Raw genomic sequence first — 17,339 nt, forward strand, 5'->3', positions numbered from 1 at the left:
TAAAAGACAGATTTTTTCAGAATTTCTGTTAATCCAAAGTCTATGCCAACAAGGCCAGGGTCACTAGTTAAAATTCAAATTCTCCCTTTTGGGTAGAATATGCTATAGCATGCATTTGCAGTCCCTGTTCTCATACTTGAAGGCAGGAATAGCTTAGTTACTCTCTGAAAATACCTGAATATATTTTCTTGCTTTCTGTTTGAGGATTCTTGATTTCCACACAGTCATCCATGATAGAGTTTTACTGAAAATTTTTTTCAAATTTTTCTGACCACTTATTACCCTGAATTGGGTTTTGTTATCTTGTTTTTGCTGTCTTTGCTGGTATTCGTGCTCCCCGGTTGGTTAAACACGAAAACTTTCCTTCCTGATCAGTAGTTTAAATGGAATAAGCATGGCAGAGCAAATCATGGCAGAGAGATCTGTGATCCCGATGTGGATTTCAGGCTCTCACTGCAGGCCAGCACCTCAGCTTCAGGGGGAATTTAAACCATACAAGCCCAGGATGCTCATGAGAGGCACTGCAGCTCTCCCTGCTTCACCAGCAGCAGGGAGGCTGTGGGCTGAGTAACACGAATGGGAAAATGTAGCTGCCTGCCTTAGGATGTGGCCACTTGCAACTTTAATTGCAATAATTTCTGGTAGCTGGCTTTGAGATTTATCTTCTCTAAGCCAGGGTCTATGACCAGTCATTTAAGCTTTAATTTTTAACCAAGCTGTACCACTGTGTTGGTGTGGCCTGCTTCCAAGAACATCAGAATTCCTGAGAAATCAGTGGGCTTTCCAGTTCTTCCCAATGAAAAAGTTGTTCTTGCCTGTAATCCCATGTTGGGAGTAAGAGCACCAGCTGAAATGCATAGGAGAAATAGCGTTTTTACCTCAGAAGCCAGGGAAGGAAAGGGAGTTTAAGTGACAGGAGACTTCGGGGCTTCTGTTTTGTTGCAATGTGAGTGGAGCCAGAGGGCAAATTCTTCCCTCCTGCTCAGTCTCATTATTCTGCCCTCTGTATATCCCACCAGCCCACTGACATACAGAGCAGAGAAGGGAAAAATACACTTCTGGGACCTAGCAGAAGAGCAGACTGTGTCTCCCTATTCTCTTGTATGTGTGAACCTGGTATGCACCAAATCCAAGTGCAGAATTAAAGTATTTTCTCCTTTATATGTTTTCCATAATACCATTTCTTTGAGGATTCAAAATGCCAGAAGGGATTGCCAGTGTTTCATCTGGTTAGCTCACATGCTGATTGATGATTTTGATAATATGTGTAGTTTAATGATATTTACACCGTTCGTCCAGTTCGGTATATTAAAAGAATGTTGAGAAAACAGTAGACGTGCTAAAATCCTATGGTAACAGCTCATACATTAGTGGTGTTTTGTTGTGAACAAAGTCATTTTTCAGCCCAGTCATAAAGTAGCCCAAAAACAAGTGTGGCACTGTTTGCTTCAAATGAGGCTGTTGCCATGTGACCACCATTCATCTGACATCATTACTGACACAGCTTTCCTTAGTATGATATCTGATTAAGGCTCCCAGCCCTGGTGGAGCCAGACTAAGTAGTCTGAGGGAGGCGGCTGAGGAAAGTTAATGTGTCAATGTTACTACTGGGTGAGAGCCTCTGCTCAAAGTTTCCTTTGGAGGGTGAGGATAGAAATGGCTGGTGATCTTTCTAACGAGAATCTTCCAAAAATATTTGAAGATCTGGTGGCAATTAAAGATGTGCTGAGCTCCAAAGGGAGATGTAGTCAGTTCAGCAAAAGATAAAGATACCCTTTCTGTGTGAGGAAGTGCAAATATGGAGAACAATTTAAAAAAGCAAAAATAAAATATGCTAAGAAATGAAATTAGTCACACATTTGCAGAAACCAATTAATTAACTATCTGTGTAGCATGTGGATATGTTTCTGGTCTATATATGAAAATAAACAAACAGCCTTTTTTTAGGTCTAAATTTCTCTTTTATTTAAAAAAAAAAATATATATATATATATATAAGGCCTCAGTTATTCTTGTAACTGTAAGAAAAGACACTTCTGAACAGGTACAGTGAAAAATAATTTGCAATGTCCATCTGAGATGGGATAAATTCCACTATTTCTGCTTTGGCTTTTGAAGTTCACAATGATTACCACTGTATCTAGTAATTTGGAAATCATACTGACTAGCCTGCTGTTTTTTGAAAGCATATGGACTAGTCTGAAAAAATATCATCATTTTCTTTATGATGGAATGAATGGAAAGATGAAATAATTTTTTTTGGTTATTCCATTTCTTAAGTCTGTTGCTAATCTGTGCCCCAATTTTCATTTTGAATAAGGGACTTCTGCTAATATTCTTCAATTTTTCCTTTTAAGATTAGAATATGGTAGGTTATTTTCCTTGGAAAGATGCCTTAATGCTTGATATATTTATTATACTTTGAAGTGCTGGGGGACTAAGACTCATCTTAGACTGGTACGGGACTCAGATCCACAACTAAGATCTCCAGAGTGCTTGAAGCATTACCTTCTCATACCTGATGCTCAAGTGATTTGGGAACATTTGCATTGTCAGGGGTGACAGGGAAGCATAAACCGAATAAGTTTTAGTGGGAAGTATGATTCCTCGTGCCTAGATCATCTTGGGAAAAGGATTTAGGTCAAAAAGAAGAATTAAGGGTTTGATATTGGAAAGAGGCAACACTCCTCAAGGAGTAGGTTGCATATAGTTTTAACAAGCACTTTTAGGTCATGGAAGTCTTTAACTCCAATGCTAAATGACAGTCTGACCCAGAGTATCTGGGCACTGACTCTGTCTAGATGACCAAAAAGTCAGCAGTTCAGGAGATGTACTGCATTTTCATAACACTTTTCCTTAAAAGCACACTTGTTGGCACCATCAGGTGATACAGGCCATTGCAAATTCAAAAAGGGAAAAAAATCAAGGGATATACCTTCCTGTGAAATTTTTCAGATGAGTACTATTTTTTCTTGTACAAATATACTTGGAGAAAAATAGAGCCTATTTCTAAGAAATACTGAAATATTCTTGGTATGGGTTACTTGCCCACATTCCAAACCTTTAACAGTCTAAATTCTGTATCATTTGCCTTGTGGCCAGCCAATGGGAAATGCTAAGATTTCATGGGGGATTAAATTGGTGCAATTTGAACATTAATTCTCCAATAAAACCAGTGAAATTAATGGATAGACTTAAAGTTTATTTTTTGCAAGAAAAATGTAATAGAGTCTGCCCTATCTACACATAGTTTGCAAAAAATTAATAAAAGGTATTTGTTTCTACTCAAAGGAATAATGATAAAATCACTCTGAAATTGTTAGAAAAATGCTGGCTATTAATCTATGCCAGCCTTTTAAATGACTGGTCATATACATTTAATCTTTTTTTTCTTTAATTAGAAAAGGTTGTAATGTGATAGATCCATTTGACATTAGACTCAGCAACACATTACTTAGATGAAATCACACTTAAGAGTACTGCAGACTGGATCTGAGTAGCTCAGCTGATAAGGCACTGGTTTGTCATCTACGAGACAACAGTTCAAGACTTCTCTGATTTCTTAAGTCAAATTAATTTAGTTATGTCAGCTATGCTGCCATAAGATGATAATCCAAGCTGCATGGATGCCAGGCATACTATTGCCTTCTTTGGCTAGATTGAAACTGTGTCAGAAACCCTGGGGGTAGCTAGAATTCAGTGCAGGTGTAGTGAGAAAAATAGAATGCACGAATTTCAAAAATTCTAAAATAACTGTCAATATACAATTGCTCTTTTGATTCAACTGGACTATGTTTTTTTATCTCCTGTAAGATCCAGAGTGAAACATGTCAAACACACCTGAGCAACGGCTGGACCAAGGATCTATCTATTAAGTTTACTTAAAATAAACCCTCAAGAACCTCACTGGAATGCCCATGTTGCTGCCTTCTCTATGCAGGGCTCTAGCACGCATTTTTATCATGACTCAGCAGAGGAATTGGTCACTCCGTGTGTTTCTACGCTCAACCAACACCTTGCAAACCATTCCTCTGAAGTCACACAGTATCCACTGAAAAACTCTCTTTTCTAGGCTGCCTATTTCCACCATGAATTTCCACTGTGACAGTCAATCTTTACAGGAGAGATACGAGGATAAGAGAGCCTAAATGCTTACAGAGAAAACACAAACATTCTTGGGCAAAAGTGACTCACTCAGTGAGAGATAAAGAGGCTGGAATTTTCCTAAGGAAATGTCTTATTAACTTATGTTTTATGTCTGTATCTCTGTCAGGAAAAAACTGCCTTCCCTCTTCTTCAATAACTTCTATTTCACCCAAAATTTTGCAGAGGGAGAAAAGATGAAAATACCCCCCACCCCCCACCCGTGTTGTCAAAATATGTGGCTGGGTAGGGAGACAAAGTATTTTATCAGTCCCACTGACAAAAAAAAGCCAACTCAGCATGAACCTTCAGAATATCCACTTAGGAAAGTATTGCTACGAAGATTCTGCAACACATATACCCACTGTACTTCTAGCACTGTGCATGGATTTCCATCCCAAAGTAAGTCTTCTGTTTTGTGAATGTCTGTGAGAGAGCGCAGTGACCGAATAAAGCATAAAAGAAGAATGAAATATTCTGATACTGCAATGAACTGTCCAAATTTACGTAACATGGCAGAAATCTGGAAACACTGACACAATTCAGTAATCTTATATCTGAAACTAGTGATGCTAAAATAACATCCCTCTCTATTTTAGTGCCAAGAGAGGGTATTTAAACTTGCTGCAAAAGATTAGGATATCAGAGACAGAAAGAGAGGTGCAAATAAAAGTTTGGAAGTAGTGTTGACTATAGAGATTCCATCAGTTTAGTGTAATTCAAGCAAGGCAACTGATAGCTCAGCTTGAAGATAACTGATCTCCTGAAAGTGTGCCACTGTCGTGCTATTTCAAGGAGACCTTGTTTGCTGTGGAGGTATGTAATGTAAACACATCTCAAACAGTGATGTGTTTGAGAACTTTTTGAATAGAAGCAAAAATGTGACCATAATATCCTTTACATTAGTCTTCTCGTGCAACTTCTACGTCTGTATCTCAATTATTGGATTACTGAGCTGGTAGCATATCTTCAGCTTTTGCAACAGCCTCAGTGATGATCAAACTTCTCAGGAATGATTTTCCACAATCCTTCAGAGCTTGTAAAACTTTTACATTTATCATAGAGCAAATAATCTGGTAAGCAGCCAAGCCTTCATTTTCCATCAAAGAATACTAAAAAGAATCCAATTCCTGGAATCTGATGCAAATGTGTTTTCCGTGAACTGCTGTGTATCCATGCACAGTGTAGAATACTACATCAGAGAAGTTATTTAATGAGTAAAATATTGTTGTTTCTCCCCCTCCCTCCACCAGAATTCTACATATCAAGTTTTCCAAGACACATATGCTCTTTTTAATGACTGGAAATACTTTCCTAGTGATTAAATTCTGCTTAGCTCAAGTGGACTCTTCCAGAACTTTTATAAGCCAACATAACGTATGCATCTGATGATAGGCTATGAACATTCATTTTTAGGTCACTAAAAGCAATGCTTGGAAAACTGAGTGGTCCATAACCAACTTTGTTTAACAGCTTGTGTGATAATCATTCCTAAAATTATATCTTGTGACTCAATAAAGACATTTGGCAGTGCATAAGCCCAGCTGTCCAAGATGTCCAGCTACTTGGAACTGTGATGTCTAAATTTTTCAGTTGCATTTCCACAATACTTCTGAGTCATGAAGGGTATTTTTTGCCTTGAAGTTCAGTAGGTCGCTTGAACTCAAGATGCAACTTCTTGAAGACTTGAAAAGTGATAATCAGCTATGCAATGTGAAGGTAGTGTTTTCATGCTGGTAGGGATTTTTGGTTTCTATACTTTTCAATAACTTCCAGACACAAAAAATTGGGTAATTTTTAGTGTGAAGCAGAAGGCAAGTGTCTGACACTTTACATCTCAGAAGCTTCAGGAGATAACTGGTGTCTGTACATGCAGGTGATTGGATAAAGATCAGCTTGGCCAAAGACAAACAACGATGGAGACAAGGTACCATCTCCAGTGCAACTTCTGTGGTGAGGCAATCTGATTTATTTTATCAATCACACCATTGCTCATTAGCATGTGAAGTTATCAGCTCTGCTGCATGCAGAACATGGAATGTGGTGCTGTTCCTGTCAGCATTGTCTGTCCTCTTCAGTGTCTCACTTCACAGTCAGTACTGAAAAGTTGGGTGCTGCTGGAAAATTAAGCATCTACCCTTCATACCCAGATTGGTAGAGGTTCAACCTTCCTAAGCCATCTTCCCAAGGCTGCTGACAGGGAACAAAAATTTATATGTTGTGTGAGACTTTCTTTCCTGGTCCCCCACAACCTTATTTAACAAGCTGCAGCACTTGCTATAAAATCACCTTATTGTTTGTATAGTTTCCAATTGTCCCTAATGTCAAGAAGACATGACACAAAGCAGTGAAAGACATCTTAGCATGGAGATCATTGGGCTCTGTGTCAACTTCCATCCCTCCCAAAACAATTTACATATTCATCTCTGTAGGGACTAGGAGAAGTTTTCAGGACTTCATGAGACAGGGATGGCACAGGAACTGAGCATTTATTCTGCAGCCTGAGAAGCCAACCTTGCCCAGGTTCCCTGCCATTCATTAGAGCTCACATCTCTGTGCCTGGTGTGTGCCCTTCACCAGCTCTTCCCTTCAGTAACTCCTGCATGTATGCCAAGAGTCCTGTGGAACAATGACACCCCAGTTTCCATCTTTTACAGAAGTAGGATGTTCATCTCCCCCATTTTTTATTCTGGTGGCCAAGTTGCTTGATCTTCTGGCATCTTGACTCTGGATCTCTTTACTTATAAAATTTTTCCTGTTTTCCATTGAGTCTTCCTGCTCTGTTCTCTGGGTTCTTGCATTTTTTCCATGTTTCCAAATCCAGTTTTTCATTGCTTCCTCTTTACCCCACATCCGCTGTTGCTTTGTTGCCTGCTGTTTCTGCCTTCCTGTATTGAAGCTTTTGTTTCTTCCCACAGGCTGATCTGGAAAACTCCTTTTATTTTTTTGGTAGACTCTCAGCCATTATCTCTCACACATAAGGTTAATTTGCTACCTTTGAGGTATGCAGGCAGTAGAAAGTAGCAATAGTAGAATTAAGCAGTCTGGAGGGCATGGCTGTTCCCCAAGCAAGGTTTTTCTTGTGTTTTAAATTGCATGAAAATCAAAGCATCTGTGTCTACAAGTTTCTGGAACACTTTGGCACTTATCAGCTGAGCCACTCCCTGACTGTCATCTTATAAAAAGAGCAGCTGGGGCTGGTGTTGGGTTTTGCTTTACCATGCCACTCAGAAGCTAATGGCATGATCAGGGAGAGAGAAAAAAAAATATTAAACTGCTATGGAAGCATTGTGGAAGTTTCTTGAATGTTGTATAATTTTCTTATATGGTCAGTGGAATTGTTTTTCTGCAGACTTTTACTGATATACACGGACTCCATTCAAATATGCAGTTTCTAAAACTCCAGAATGCTTCATAGTCACTTACTGGCATTTCAAAGTTCTTTAAATCTGGTACTTGGAACCTCCAAAGGAAGGAACCATGCAAAGAAAGCTTTAAAAAAACCCAGCAACAAAGCCCAAAGTGAAAACCTGGAGTTAACGTTTGGTTTTCAACATTACTATTTGTAGTTCTTTGGAATATCTTGGCACTGTAGTATGGTTTCCCATATTTCAGATTCTGCACAGATCATCTCAATCTCTACTTCATTGTACAAGAGTTTAAATCCAGCTGACACCTTGAATGTCAAAACCAAGTAAAGCAGATCTGGAAAATATTCAGAGAAGGGGGGACAGGATTGTATCAGAGCAAAAAAAGACCTGCTTTGAAAAAAATAAAAGTATTTTGGGAGAGAAATAGAATGGGGGAGGCAGAACATGAAAGAGACCAATAAACTTGAAACTAGCATGGAAAAGTTAAAAAGGCATTAATTGTTTGTTATTTCTCTGAGTGTAAGGATCATCAAAGAGAGAAGAGGTTCTTAGTGCAGATGGAGAGATCAGCTGAGAACTCCTTACCAAAGAATGTAACAAATGTCAAAAAAGGTTGTGGGGTGTGGAGAAGTTTGACATGATAATGAAGCAACTATTTGGTGTGACTATACATACAGAAATAATTTCTTAGCCAATCCCTAAATTTAAAAAAAAATAAAAATAGCAGATTCTGAATTTATCTTCATTTTCAGAGGATTTTAAGGTGTTCCACTCTTGGGATCTACATGTCCTAAATGGATTATAAATAGTGTACATAGTACTATTTTCTTGCAATTGCTCACTTCACCAGAATTGTCTGACTGGTAATTTTTACTTGTTCTAACAGCCATATATCTACTTACCAATTAAAAAAAAATTGTATTTCAAATATGTAGTGTGGAAGCTGAAGGCAAGAAAAAAAAGGGGAACAAGAGCACTACATTTTGTACAGATTTAGTACTATGCTTGAATTGATACTTCAAAAGATCTTGTTTTCTACTGGCTGCCCTTTCTTGGCTGTCATATTTTAACAGCCTAGTTGAAATTTTCCATTTTATTGGCTCTTTTGAATGACAGATATTTAACATCCATTGCCAAAGTGATGTGTTTGAGAACTTTTTGAATAGAAGCAAAAATGTGACCATGCCCCAGAAATGCAGAATAGTGTTTGTGTGTAAAAGCCCAAGTTGAGAAATCTACAGATACAGCTGCTGGGAGGGTATTTCCTGTTCTAGTTCTCAAGACAGATTTGGCAAGACACAACAGTGGTAAGGAAAATAGATTGCAGGCTTTTAATCTCTGCAAGCTCTCGAAGAACTCAATCACTCAGAAAAATTGGCCCTAGAACTCAGTGTGTACTTATTAGCTATTTCACTGCTCTGTTCCATTTTGTTTTAATGAGTCCTCTTAGATAACATAAAGCCTGGTAGCAATGTTGGATTTTTTTTGAAGCAAGCTTAATTTTCATCTTGATTTTTTACATTTTGCCTGCCCTTGGCTTTAGATTAATTAGCCAAAATCTTTTTTTCTGTGTCCACTTTCTTAAGAATTTATTTTAAGATATGGAGAAGAAAGCTACTGAAAAAAAAATAATTAAGAGAGCACAATACAGACAGGTATACTGGGATCAAGGGAGATACCTTTCCTAACCTATCACATTTAATAGTCATATAGGTAACAAACCCAACTCCACTAATTTTTTCTTTACTGAAAGATGTGTATGTACAGGTGTTTAACCAATTAGCCATTCTTAATTTAGTTTTTTAATAGCAAGCTAACATAGAACAAAAAACCAGATGAGCTCAAGACAGCTTTATTTCTTGCAATGTTTTTCCTTACACCTGGGGAAGACCAAAAAACCAACAAAATGCTGTGTGTCTTTTCCTCTCTTGCAACCTATTTAGAATTTTTTGAATTTGGGCCAGCATGGGCTTGGAATTTGGGTGCCAGCTCAAAGTTTTGTTAACTGTAGACCCTGTTACTAATCTGTCCTGTGTAATTTGTCACAATCCTGAACTAGGTCTGTGTGTAGATTAGGAAAATGAAGCTGGCAGAAATTTAGGTCAAGGGATGGCAAGAAGCACGTGTAATTGTCTCCAGTGATCTCAATTAATGCTCAGAATGGCACTGAGAAGAAAGTTGCAGTGGCAAGGCCAGCAGGCCCTCAAGGGGTGAACAAAGTCTTAAAATGCCTGTGAGGTTTGGGAGGCAAAGGTCGTAGGAACAATATTGGACCACTCCAAGCCTATGTCATAAACTGTCAATAAAGAGCTCTTGTGCAGGGCAGGCCTCATGTTTTCTCTGCCTATGTTTGTTTTTCCCCAGCACCCCATCAATTCACAGTGCAGGGTTAATAAAAATCCACACAAGTCTCAAGGTGTTTCCTTTAAACTTCTTTGGGGGTTGTGTGGATAGACAATAACACACATCTAACTTCATGCTCAGACCTCTAGTGGTCCATGCTCTTCTTGCAGTGCCTTTTAGCACACACTGCACATATCTGGCATGATTAAAATGTAGGGCTGCGTTTTTTGATTGAGTTTATCTGGACCAAAATTTTCCGTGTAACATAAATCATAGGAATCTGTCACAAGAAGAAGACCTGAATCATCTTGGCCACACTGCCAGCATGTCTAATCAAATTTATCACTGCATGATACAGACTCAGCCCCAAGTCTGGTAAAAGAGGAGGTGGAGCTCTTCTGACTGATCTTCCAGGACCTCAATTCATTTTTATTCAACTTTTTAAAAAGATATCTATGACCTATAATCTCATTTTGTCTTCTTGAACATCTTCATCTGTCTTCAGATTATATAACATTTCACAAAATTATGTTTGGGTTGAAAATTCATATTAATAGCAAGGCTGAAAGAAGGAGAGACTAATACCTTGGAATCACAGAAGCTATTAATCAAGTTTAATTGCCAGCAGGTCTCCTTAAAAGATAACTGATTTACTTACACTGCATTTTACAGTGAAGGAGTATCATATGGAAAATACCAGAAAGAAACAATTATTTTAGCAGGTGCACACTGAATTAGCTAATTTCCAACGTAATGAGATAAGTTCACTTGTTTTGTTATGTTTTTTTTTTTTTTCTCTTAACAATCTGGAAAAAAATACTCTTTTACAGGTCAGTTTTACCATGGATTTCTGTTACCATAAAAAAAAATTGTACATAAATGACAGAAAGCCAGATTGATGCTGTTCAAATGTGGCTGGATTTTGCAACCCACTGCTTTAAGATACAGATAGAGCAACTGAAAATTATTTGATCAGTTGTCTGTCATCTCCAAAGGCTCTGTGATGTTTTATCTCCAGTTCTAGTAATTTAAAAGGTCAAATGATTATTTTAAAGAAAAAGCAGCTAAAGCAGAGTGTCAGGAAGTGAGATAAAGAAAATCCTTTTATGTTTGAAAATATAGCCTTATCTTAAAATTCACTTTTCATGTAAAAATAAGGCCAGCTCTGAAAAGAACAAACAATATTTTATTTTGTAAAGGAAGCAAATACAATTGGTGCATTTTTTCCAGTAGAATTCAAGCATGTTTTTTTCTACAACTGTCAGTCCTGCACCTATAATAACAACTATGGGTATATATATATTTTTTTTTTCTTCCTAAATTTAGTTATTTTTCCCTATTGAACATAATCCCAAACCTCACATCCTGACTAATCAGGAATTATCACAGTAGCACAAAGATTGGCTGAAATAACCAACAAAATACTTTGATACTTTCATGGTTTGGAATTGATCATAAATTTGAAATACACACCTGGTCAACTGAAAAGTAAAATTCATGTTTAAAATTTTTTTTATCTTATGTTTACTGTAATTAAGCTATCTTAAAGCCTATCTTAAAGTAATTTAGTTTACTATATTAAAAAACCCTTATAGATTTTTTTTTATTTATTCAGGGTATTTGTTGGCTACAGAGCTGTTCTTAGATGTTTCTGTGTACTAGTTGCTGAAACCTCCTCTTTACCTTCTTATGCTCTTCATTTCACAGAACTTCTGCAAGAGAGGAATTGGAGTCCTGGCAGAGTGACCAAAGTGTGACAATCAGGAGAGGAAAAGGTATTTCTGTTAACCTCGTGCATGAGGCATTAACAGTAATCACCTTTAAAAAACTTGAGGAGATCTACCTGGGCTGCTTAACAGAAGTCTGGTTTTAGCACAAACAATACATGAATAAGTGTAAGCCAATTAACTCTCAAACAGAACCCCTAAAAACACCTTGCTAGATGAAGACTGACCGATAGGACTCATCTCTGGTGCATCTCAGGACAACACAGCACCTTACTTGCTTTTTAACATATATCCTCATCTGAAAGCAAGGTGGTCATGGAATTTTAATGTCTACTCTAACAGCCCTGCAGTCTTTTCTGATTTAGCCTCGTATATTCAGTCACATTCATGGAATATTCATGGAATTTTAATGTCTGTTCTAACAGCCCTGCAGTCTTTTCTGGTTTGTCCTTGTATATTCAGTCACAACAACCCCGTGCAGCACTGCAGACTGGGTAAGAGCAGCTGGAAAGCTCCCCAGTGGAAAGGGACTTGGGGTGCTGATCAACTGCAGTTGAATATGAGCCAGTGTGTGCCACTGGTGAGGCCACAGCTCTAATCCTGTGTCCAGCTCTGGGCCCCTCCCTGCAAGAAAGACATTGAGGGGCTGGAGTGTGTCCAGAGAAGGGCAAGGAAGCTGGTGAAGGGTCTTGTGAGGAGCAGCTGAGGGAGCTGGGGTTGTTTAGCCTGAGAAAAGGTGGCTCTGAGGAGCCTTATCACCCTCTAATCACCTGGAAGGAGGCTGTAGCCAGGTGGGAGCTGGATCCTTCCCCCATGCAATAAGTGGCAAGATAGGAGAGGGTATAGCTTTGAGCTGCGCCAGAGGAGATACAGGTTAGACATCAAGAAAAATTTCTTCATGCAAAGGATTTTTAAACATTGGAACAAACTTTTCCAGCGGTGGTAGAGGCACCATCCCTGGAAAAGTTCAAGAAATGACTGAAAAGTACACTTAGTGCCATGGTCTAGTTAACAGGGTGATGATCAGTCAGAGGCTGGACACAATGAACTTGGAGGTCTTTTCCAACCTACATAATTCTGTGGCTTGGAAAAGACCCAACTGTGATTCCAACCTACTTCACATTTTTCTTCAATGTTATTGTACTGAATAATGAGAGATATAATACAGCAAATCTGTCAAATGAGAAGAGCCCACAGAATTCTTGTTCATCTATACACAGTCTGAAAGGTGGGAGCATTGAGAACTTTGAGAACTTGTGCAGCCGAATAAAGGCTCTCCAACAATGTGTGTTCATGCCCTACTGTAAAGGTACAAATGTAGTCACAAGTACAGAGAACTGTGCAATTTCTATTTGCACATTTATGTTGTTTACAGATTGTTTTCTTCTAATGACTTCATATCAGTAGAAATCATTTTATTTTTACATATCCCAATCAAACCAATTGATTCATTGGCAGTGGTTGCAGTTTAATTGCTTCCAATCTACAAAAATATTTTGGAAATATTTGGTAGCGTATCACAATAAGTAATTCTGTGAATTAGAATGTTTTTCTGTGAAATTCTCACATATTTTTAACAAATATATATCTTCCATCAGACAAAATTTTTTTATTTATACAAGAAAAATATTTCACAGAAAAATGCTGGACTTTTAAAAGAAGTTACTGAATGACTATTGATGAAGCCATATTATCACCACAGAAATATAAATAATCAATAAGTAGAGAGAATTATTTTGCATCATTTCATTGACTTGAAAATAATTTTCTGTTAATCTTGATAGAAAATTCCATCACCAAGTTTTGCCCCTCTGCAGGGATATTTTTTAGATGAAGAAATAAGCCATACCTCTTTAATAAGTTGTCCATTAATAATTATTCCCTCAAATCCAGTCATCAAGTCAAACTCTTATTATTACCTCTCAAGAGCTTTAAAATGTTTAACATGTGAAGAGGAAGAATCATGTTTATTAGCATCCACCCTTCCAAACTGCCCAAGTATGTCAAATACTTCGTTGCTTTGCATTTTAGGTTAGTTAGTTTTCTACAGCAGAAAAGTGAGGCATTTTATTAAACTCCCCCAAATTACAAATATAATGCTCTCTCACAATGAAAGGAAAAGGTGACTTTTGAACCACTGGTATTGATAACAATATCCTATTTCTCCCATTGAAACATAAAAGGCAAGTAAAGCCTTATTTCTATACAGAGTTTCTGCTTTTTGCAGTAGATATACTTTGTAAGATGCATAGCTCAATGCTTCCTTTTTTTATTCAAAATAATGGGAAATTTTCCACCTATATTATATGGAATGAAATATGGTTCACAAGGTTTTAAATTAGGGACTAGGAAAACAATTTGCCTAAAATAAAACTGACCTGAAGCCTTAGGCAAGACTTAAACAAGACTGTAGTTTGCAAAAATCTGACTTAAAATAATCTGCAAATTTAAAAAGTCATCATGGTGGGGAAATAATACAATTCTTGTCTGTTCTATAAGGCCTCTATTCTTATTTGGGGGATCTTGATTTGGTTCAGATAATCACCCAGGTTTTTAGATGTTTATTTAATTGAACCGCTAAACTTTTTGAGTTTGCCCATCTCCAATTTAAAAATCCTATCTGGGAAAGTTATCCAGATGTAAGTTCTACAAAAGCACACCTGGCAAAACAACATCTGCCTGACAATGACTTAGTGAGCCTCAGTAAAGGCAGACATATGTGCACATGCAATTGGACCTTATACCAACAAAGTGTTTTACATATTAGTGTACACTAGGGAGTCCTGAATCCTGACAGAAAAATATGATGGCTTTTACACTTTAAATTACAGAGAAGCTGTATCCACAGATGGTGCAGGTACAGCATGTGCTCTTATACAGCAGGCAGGTAAGGTGAGGTCATTTCCCTAACAGCCTCTTCCTGATTTCCAGTGTTTGCTAGGATGCAGTTACAATTTGAGATCAGCACTCTGAGTGGAGTTAGTTCCAGCTGCTGATACAATGCTGACTGAAAACTCCAGTACCAGTGAAGAGGCTTCTGTTGATGCATGCAGATGACAAAATATCATTCCCTCTCCTTTATTTAAGGGATCTCCCATCTCTTTCATAAGGTATGTGGGGCACAGTTTGTTGTGGTTTGGTCAGACACAGGTCTTGAGTAAGTTAGCAGAGCTTCTTTGAGATTAGTCAGCTGGAGAACTCACAGAGCCATTCCTATGTGCCAAAAGGCCATGCTTTGAAGATAGGGAAAGTAAATCTTACACAGTCAGGTTCTTGCAAACTAACAAAGGAGCTTTAATTCTGAAGGAAAAAGGACTGATACGTAGTCTGTTCTCTTATGCTGACCTTTGTCTTAAAAGTATAACAAAAATTCCAGTAAATATTTATACTTGGCCAAATTTTGAGAACAGGACATGGCCCAGCTGACCACCAGCATCCAAGTGTGGGATAGAAAAACACTTATGTTCGCAAGTCAGAGCAGCAGTGCTGCACTTGTTGCTTCAGAGCTGCAGAAACTTTCTAAGGCAGGATTTATCAATTTTTTTCCAATGAAAATGCAGCAGATTCCTCTGGATACCCAGCCTGACTCATAGTCCTTCTCCTTCTCAACCTGCCAGTACCTTTATGCTTTTGTAAGAGTTGTGCATTATAGAGTTCAGTCTTAGAAGACCAGACCAGTACTGCTTTTAGAAGGGCAGGCCTGAACTTTTATCAAAGTATCTTCAGAGTATAAATGGGCTGAGATAAAAGTTGTCTATGAGAGCTAGGAAAATCCTCTGCACACTTCTAGTAGGCCTAATATAAGACCAGAGTGCACCCATCCATTTTTTAAGTAACCCTTTCCTGCCTCTTGTTTTGGCATCTGCAGCTCATGGAAATGTTCTTTCATTTCCAGACAGCAAGCAATGACTGTAGCATAGCATAGGATTAGCCAGGAATAGTTCCACAAGCATAGTTGTATGGCCTAGTGACTAGGAAAAAATGAACCAGAAGTGTAAATTTGCAGAATCTGCAGTAGAAGGACACTAGGGTCTGCTGGAAAAATATAACGAAAATCATTCCCCTGGTCCAAGCTGGTTGTTTAATTAATATTGTCTTTAATCTCTTTTACTTGGGCATTAATCTGTTCAGGTCCAAAGCCTGCACTATACAGCTGCCTCTTCCAAACCATTTCCAACCATTTCCTTGTGTCTCAGCGCCATGCTACCTCTCAGCTCACTTGTGTACTATAGACTTTTCCAAAAGCTTGTGTTGGTCAGGTGTATGAGAACATGTGACTCAAGTTTGGGCAGTGCTGTCAGCAGACATAAGGGTTGTCAAGGTGTAAAGCTGTCTCCTTAACAAAGGCACTGCTCCTAATAGTGTGCATCACACTCATCCCCATCTTTGCTGTATTCACAGATGCATTCTTTTTAGATGTTGAAAATTCTGAAATCAGATTTCTTTTCCTGGAAAGGGGTATAAGTAATGAGTAGGTGCAGGTTAGACTACATCTGCATCTGGAATCATATAGCCTCTTGGGACCTGACCTTAGAGACCAAGGCCAAATCTTTTAATGATAACTTAGGCAGTGTCTTATAGCAGCACAACTGAGTTGTTGGGAGGTTTGTATAACACCTACCAAAGTAAATTTCCATCAAGTTGTGGCATTTACACACTTCAGCAGCACACCTTTTATAGTTTTTTTCTTTGAATGGGTAGTTAATTCTTTTTTTTTTTTCACTAATAGAACAAAAGTTCTGTAAATAATTAGGTTTTTATAGGTATTAGAAACAACTGAATAACTTCAGAATAATATCCCAGTGTCAAAGATCAAATAAATTTGACACAAGCCTGGACGAAGGACCCAGCCAAAAGTAAAGCTTCTCCATTTTAACAGAAACCTCCAAATCTGACTCAATAGACTGAGTATAGACTGAAACATTGGTCTCTTCTTTCATGAGTAATGAAGATTTCAATGATTGTCAACTCAGCTTCTGAGAAAATCTAATAATTGTTAAATCACCAGCTTAAGTGAGATAATGAAAAAGCAGTATATATTGAGGAGAAGGTAAGGCTAATAAAATGAGATTGATCATGTAATTCACAGGCTTTATCTTGAATTTGTTCAACCCAGAGAAAGAAAAAGTAGAGAGTGAGAATTTCAGATGTAGACTAGCAAGTCTGAGTTTCTGTGCTGCGGCAAAGCAGGACAGTGTGGCTAAGCTGGCTGAAAAGCAGTTGGGAAGTTGGATAGAGCGATTGCAGAACACAGGGTGAAAGGTTACCAGAGACATCAGGAAAGGACATTTGCCCAGCAGGAAATACCTCAGAGTTAATTATAGTAAGGACAGCATGATTACAAATATAGGTGGACAGAGCTATCAGTTGGCCTTTCTCACCTATCATTGTAGCAGAAGCCTCTGCTGAACAAGGCTCAAAGCAGTATCTTGCAGCACTGATACTGCTGGGGCTACAGAGGTTTGGTCCCACTGGTCACTGACACAGCTATTGGCACAGGGGCTGAAATACTGCTGGCTCTGGTGGTCTCAGCACTTCTGGTTGAATGGGATCAGAAGAATTTGAAAAGGACTGAGAGGCTGCTGTGTTTTTCCAAGCTTGGAGGAAGCCAGATAATGCATGCTGTGGTTGCCAGTGAGGCTGGAGAATGAGAAACCTGAATTGGCTGGACAGGACGATGTCAATTAAGCATATGGGAATGAATTTGTTGTGCTCAATGATGCATTTAATTTTAAATAATTGAACATCAGTACAA

This window comes from Serinus canaria, chromosome 4 (assembly GCF_022539315.1).
Source record: "Serinus canaria isolate serCan28SL12 chromosome 4, serCan2020, whole genome shotgun sequence".
Classification (NCBI taxonomy): domain Eukaryota; kingdom Metazoa; phylum Chordata; class Aves; order Passeriformes; family Fringillidae; genus Serinus; species Serinus canaria.